Consider the following 7,175-nt stretch of genomic DNA (forward strand, 5'->3'; position numbering starts at 1 on the left):
TGGACCCAGGCGGAAGGAGGTGAGGGGCAGAGTGGGTGGACCCAGGTTGGCAATATAAAACCCCCTAAGGGGTTTGCAGCCATTGGGCTTCCTCCCTTGCTCGGGCAGGGCCAAGCCCTATGCCCATAAACCCCAAGGGATCATTATCTCTCTATTTCCATGGGTGGCTAGGGCAGTCATTGAGGGGCTGCCTCTAACCTCCCACTGGTCCCACTGGTCCTGAGACCCTGATGACCATCCAGTTTCTGGGATGTCAGAGAGGATGCCAAGGGAGAGCTTAAGGCCCAGAGAAACCCTTTAAACTAAATGTGGGGTGGGCAGGAGGTGCTGAGCCCTGAGTCAGAGGCCAGGTGGTGCACAGGCACTTTAATTGGAGTTATTAAGATCACCCAGCTTTGATGGCCCAACCCTGAGTCAAGCCATCCCGTTGACCCCCCTCAACTTCCTGGCCTGACTGCTTGCTACCTCCAGTGACAGGAGAAGTCCTTTTGAGGGCACTAATTAGAACTTCCTCTTCTAGATTCCAGAGCTTTCTCCCTGACTGGGGTCAGAGAAACAGCTCTCTCCAGAGAGCAGCTACGGCCCCACCCCTCCCACTTCCTCCTGGTCCTGGCGGTTCCACTGAGGCTGGTGACACCACAATCCCAGGGCCTCCTAGCCTTGTCCACAGTGAATTCTTGCCCATGGTTTCCTTCCCTCTACTTGGAATGCCTTTTTGACTTTCGTTGACATTGACATTTCCACCTACCTTACTCTTCAAGGAATAACAGATTCCTTCCTTTAATTCATGCCATCATTCTTTCTTTGTTTTCATCCATTCATTCATTTCATTCATAAAATTTAGGCATTCATTTGTTTTCTGCCAGGCACTGGGGATGAAAGAGGGGCTGGGACTGACCCTGGGGTCAAGGGATATCTCATCCTCTGTGAGAGACAGAAGGTAAACCAGCAGGCCCTGCTACCTAATTGGCAGGTCCCAGTGCAGATGAAATGCAGAGCCCCTTGTCCAGAATTTAATATGAATTTCAAAACAGTGACAGCAGACCATCAAACCAGTCCAGGGTCCCTCTTAACCATGGGGTCCTTCTGCAGCAGTCATACGCCCACAAAGCTGGCCCTGTAAGCAAGTGAGTTCATGAGAGACGTGTGGTGGAGGTGAGTCTGAAAGTCATCAGAGAGGAGGTGATGTTTATAACTGCCAGAGCCAGGAGGAAAGAAGCCACACGGCTGTTTCTGGAAAACTGCGAGTTGTCCAAACAAAAGGGCCGGGAGCAGCTGGAGTCAGACTGTGTGGGGCTTTGTGGGCCAGTTAGGGAGCTGGCTCTTTATTGCCAAGTAGTGGGGAAGCTCCAAAAGTGTTAACCAAGAGCATGATTAGATTTTTAAAATTTAGTTATTTATTTATTTGAGATGGTGTCTTCTCTGTCGCCCAGGCTGGTGTGTGGTAGAGCAATTTCAGTTCACTGCAACCTCCGCCTCTCGGGTTCAAGCAGCTCTCCTGCCTCAGCCTCCTGAGTAGCTGGGACTATAGGCATGTGCCACCATGCCCGGCAAATTTTTTTTTTTTGAGATGGAGTCTTACTCTGTTGCCTGGGCTGGAGTGCAGTGGTGAGATCTGGGCTCACTGCAACCTCCGCCTCCTGGGTTCAAGCAATTCTCCTGCCTCAGCCTCCCTAGTCTGGCTAATTTTTGCATTTTTAGTAGAGATGGGTTTCACCATGTTGGCCAGGCTGGTCTCAAACTCCTGACCTCAAGTGATCTGCCCACCTCAGTCTCCCGGAGTGCTGGGACTACAGGCATGAGCCATCAGTCCTGGCCAGAGTTTTTTTTTTTTTTTTCTAAAGATAATTCTGGCACCAGATATGAAATATAAATAATAAACATATGGAAAATACAAATAATACATATGAATAATACAACCAATAAAATACAATGGAAAGAGTTCAATTTCATTAGCAAGTAAAAAAATTAAAGACAATGTTGTGGTGAAAAGAGAAACACAGGGACAATGTAAAGGCCAGGCGCAGTGGCCCACCTCTACTAGAAATGCAAAACTTAGCTGGGCATGGTGGTGCACACCTATAATCCCAGCTACTCGGGAGGCTGAGGCAGGAGAATCGCTTGAACCTAAGAGGTGGAAGTTGTAGTGAGCTGTGATCATGCCACTGTACTCCAGTCTGGACGACAGAGAGACTCTGTCTCAAAAACAATGTAGGCAAAATGGGGAAAAGAAAACTTTTCCAGTAGCAATGGGTCTATCAATTAGTGCAAATTTCTGGTGCCAGCTTGTTTGGAAAACCTCAAAAATGTGCACCCTGAGATGTTTTGGGAAGGATACTTAAGAAACTGGTGCTTGTGGTTGTTTCTGGGGAGGGTTCTGAGGGCAGGGGAAGGAAGAAACTTCACTTTTCTCTGTACACCCTTTGAAATTTTGTGCCATATGTTTACATTTTTGTCGTATATGCCTTAACCAAGCCATTCCAGCCCTAAGAATTTTTCTGGAAAAAAATGATAGAGGTACACAAGTCTTTACAAGGCTGGTTATCACAGTGTTATTTATAATATCAAAACATTACAAATGACTTCAGTCCACATGCTTCAGGCTGGTATCCTTGCCCTCAGAGTTACTGGGTCGTGTCTTAGGGTGCTCTAAGCAATATGGTAGACATGGTACACGTTCAAAGGAGGTACTAATTTAGAAGAAAAACTTTTTTTTTTTTTTTTTGAGACGGAGTTTCACTCTTGTTACCCAGGCTGGAGTGCAATGGCGCGATCTCGGCTCACCGCAACCTCTGCCTCCTGGGTTCGGGCAATTCTCCTGCCTCAACCTCCTCAGTGGCTGGGATTACAGGCATGCGCCACCATGCCCAGCTAATGTTTTTGTATTTTTAGTAGAGACGGGGTTTCACGGTGTTGACCAGGATGGTCTCGATCTCTTGACCTCGTGATCCACCCGTCTCGGCCTCCCAAAGTGCTGGGATTAGAGGCTTGAGCCACTGCGCCCGGCAGAAGAAAAACTTTATATTAAACCAGTCTAGCACATCATACCACCAGGATGACTAAAATCAAAAAGGTAGATGATAACAAGTGTAGCTAAGGCTGTGGAGAAGTTGGAGCCCTCTTACATTGCTGGTAGGAATGTAAAATGGTGCAGCCACTTTGGAAAACAGTTTGGCAGTTCCTCAAAAAGCGAAACATTGAGTTACCATATGACCCAATAATTCAACGCCAAGGCATATACAGAAGATAAATGAAAACACATGTTCATATAAAAACTTGCATATGGGCCGGGCGCAGTGGCTCACATCTGTAATCCCAGCATTTTGGGAGGCTGAGGCGGGCGGATCATGAGGTCAGGAGTTTGAGACCAGCCTGACCAACATGGTGAAACTCTCATCTCTACTAAAAATACAAAAATTAGTCAGGCGTGGTGGCATGTGTCTGTAATCCCACCTACTCAGGAGGCTGAGGCAGGAGAATCCCTCGAACCCAGTAGGTGGAGGTTGCGGTGAGCTGAGATCATGCCACTGCACTCCAGCCTGGGCCACAGAGTGAGACTCCATCTCAAAAACAAAAACAGGAAAACTTGCATATGTATGTTCATGGCAGCATTATTTATAAGAGTCAAAAAGTAGAAGCAACCTAAATGTCTAACAATTGATGAGTGGATAAAGAAAGCATGTTATGGGCCGGGCGTGGTGGCTCAAGCCTGTAATCCCAGCACTTTGGGAGGCTGAGGCGGGTGGATCACGAGGTCAAGAGATCGAGACCATCCTGGTCAACAAGGTGAAACCCCGTCTCTACTAAAAATACAAAAATTAGCTGGGCATGATGGTGCATGCCTGTAGTCCCAGCTACTCGGGAGGCTGAGGCCGGAGAATTGCTTGAACCCAGGAGGTGGAGGTTGCGGTGAGCCGAGATCGCGCCATTAAAAGAAACGGCTGGAACAGGCAAATCAGTAGCGACAGGAAGTAGATGAGTGGTTGCCGGGACCTAGGAGGAGTGTGAATGAGGGGTGACTGCTAAACCAGCATGGGGGTTTCCTTCTGGGGTGAGGAAGATGTTCTGGAATTAGACAGTGGTGGTGACTGCACAACCTTGTGAATGTACTGCAAACCACTGAATGGTTTTTTAACATAAGTCAATAAAGCTGTTTTTGGTTTTTGTCTTTTTTTTTTTTTGAGATGGAGTCTCCCTCTGTCTCCCAGGCTGGAGTGCAGCGGTGCGATCTCAGCTCACTGCAACCTCCGACTCCTGAGTTCAAGCAATTCTTCTGCCTCAACCTCCCAAGTAGCTGGGATTACAGGCGTGCACAACCATGCCCGGCTAGCTGTTTTTATTTTATTATTATTTTTTAATATGGATACAATAGGCATAGGATTAGGGTTACCAATTGTTCTAGTTTGCTCAGGACTAAAACTTTTCCCAGGGGCCGGGCGCAGTGGCTCATGCCTGTAATCCCACCACTTTGGGAGTCCAAGGCGTGCGGATCACCTGGCCAACATGGCGAAACCTGATCTCTACTAAAAATACAAATTAGCCTGGCATGGTGGTGCATGAGCTGAGGCAGGAGAATCACCTGAACCCAGGACGTGGAGGTTGCGGTGAGCTGAGATGGTGCCATTGCACTCCAGCCTGGGCAACAAGAGTGAAAGCTCCAACTAAAAAAAAAAATAGTTTTTCCAGGACATGAAACTTTCAGTACCCAAACAGGAAAAGTCCCAGGCAAAGCAGGACGAGTTGGCCACCCCGTGTAAAATACGGACTTTGCGTTCATATTAATAATAACATATGAGACTTAAAAGGGATTTCCTGCTTGCAGTTCACTAGAGCTACTGCAGAGGGAACATTTAAGGAGCACTGACATCAATGTCCAACTAGAGGAAGTAGTTTCGTTGGTTCATTCATTCATTCACTCCCCATTAAAATGCAAGCTCTATGAAAGCAAGGGCTTGGCTGGGTGTGGTGGCTCACGCCTGTAATCCCAGCACTTTGGGAGGCCAAGGGGGGTGGATCGTGAGGTCAGGGGTTCGAGACTAGCCTGGCCAACATGGTGAAACCCCGTCTCTTTTTTTATTTTTACTTTTATTTTTATTTTTATAAAGACAGGGTTTCACCATGCTGGTCAGGCTGGTCTTGAACTCCCGACCTCAGGTGATCCGCCTGCCTTGGCCTCCAAAGTGCTTGGATTACAGGCGTGAGCCACCACGCCCGGCCTGAAACCCCGTCACTACTAAACATACAAAAAATTAGCTGGGTGTGGTGGCATGCACCTGTAAGCCCAGTTATTTGGGAGGCTGAGGCAGGAGAATTGCTTGAACCTGGGAGGTGGTGGTTGCAGTGAGCCGAGTCATGCCACTGCACTCCAGTCTGGGTGACAGCGCAAGACTCCACCTCGGAAAAAAAAAAAAAGAAAGAAAAGAAAGAAAGCGCTTTTGTTTGTTGCTTCACTGCCATCCTCCCGGGACTCAGAATTGTGCCCAGCGCATCAGACGCTCTGTAGATGTTTGTTGAGGGGGACTGGGTGCTGGGAGCCAGCAGTACATTGTTCTCTACTGCCCCCTCCTGAATGGTCCCAGAAGTCTGGCTATGAAGGCGGCTTCGGGTGGAGGACATCCACTGACAGTATGGAGCCATCTCAGTGCTGTTAAGAAAATATTTTAGGCCGGGCTCCTTGCCTTAAGCCTGTAGTCCCGGCACTTAGGGAGGCTGAGGCGGCTGGATCATGAGGTCAGGAGTTCAAGACTAGCCTGGCCAACATAGTGAAACCCCGTCTCTACTAAAAATACAAAAATTGGCCAGGCATGGTCGTGGGCACCTGTAGTCCCAGCTACTTGGGAGGCTGAGGCAGGAGAATTGCTTGAACCTGGGAGTCGGAGATCCCAGTCAGCTGAGATCATGATACTGCACTCCAGGCTGGGAGACACAGTGGGACTCTGTCTCAGAGAAAAGAAAAGCAGCTGGGTCAGGTTTGGGTGCTGAGCAAGGGCGGGGGAGGTAATGATGGCCTGCAGGGGCTTGGCTGTCCAGATGAAATGGGCCTTGCTCTGAGGCCTGGCATGATTATAGGGATCCCTGTGCTTGCCCTCCCTGGGGCCCCGGCCTGGCTGTGCTGCAGCCCCTGTATGCCTAGCTGTTCCGGAGCAGCTGCAGAGGTAGGCGGGGCTGAGGAATTTGGGATAGCAGCTGCCAAAATGCATTGGCTTTGGGGTCTGGCACGAGATGTAGAACTCATGGTGAGGCCAGCGAGTTCATGTTGGTTCTCATCTGAGGGCTAACTAGTAGTAACAGTCACTGTTGCTTCCAATTTTAATATGTTCACCACATACCAAACACTGGACATGAATTATCTCAGTTAATTGTCATACAGCTGTAGGAGGTTGGTATCATTGCCCTGATTTTACAGATGGGCAAGCTGAGGCTTGGAGAGCCTTTCCTGGGTCTGTGCAGTTGGTAAATGGTCCAACTGGAATTGGGCCCCAGGTACGTGCTGAAGGCTGGTTTCTTATCCACTGCCTCTGTGTGGTGGGACATTCTTTGGCCAGCTTCTTAGTGGAGAGTGGGTAAGGGGCCAAGATCCCTGCCTTCCCTACATGGGACACGGGAGCTCCTCTTATAGCTGCTTAGGGATTCTCCTTCAAAACTTTATTTGAAAGCCACTGTTAATAGTTCAACCATTTATTTTAATTTATTTATTTATTTATTTATTTATTTATTTATTTTTTTTTTTTTTAGTTAGGGTCCTGTTGCCCAGGCTGGAGTGCAGTGGTGCGATCTTGGCTTATTGCAACCACTACCCCCAGGCTCAAGGGATCCTCCCACCTCAGCCTACCAAGTAGGTGAGACCACAGGTGAGCACCACCATGCCTGGCTATTTTTTTTTTGTTTTTAGTAGAGATGAGGTCTCGCCCAGGCTGGTCTCAAACTCCTGAGCTCAAGTGATCCATCTGCCTAGGACTCCCAAAGTACTAGGATTTCAAGTGTGAGCCACTGCTCCCGGACTCAACCCATTTATTTTACAGATGGAGAAACTGAGGCCCAGAGAGGGGCAGGGAGCTGTCCAGCGTCACTCTAACAGGGTCAGTGGCTAACCCAGGCCCTGCCTCTCAGCCACCTGCTGTTTCTGGTGCCCACCTGTCTTCCTGGATTTTACATGTGACCTGCCCAGTCAAGAG

This window comes from Sapajus apella, unplaced genomic scaffold, assembly GCF_009761245.1.
Source record: "Sapajus apella isolate SASKATOON/1434 unplaced genomic scaffold, GSC_monkey_1.0 scaffold62, whole genome shotgun sequence".
In the NCBI taxonomy this organism is placed as follows: Eukaryota; Metazoa; Chordata; class Mammalia; order Primates; family Cebidae; genus Sapajus; species Sapajus apella.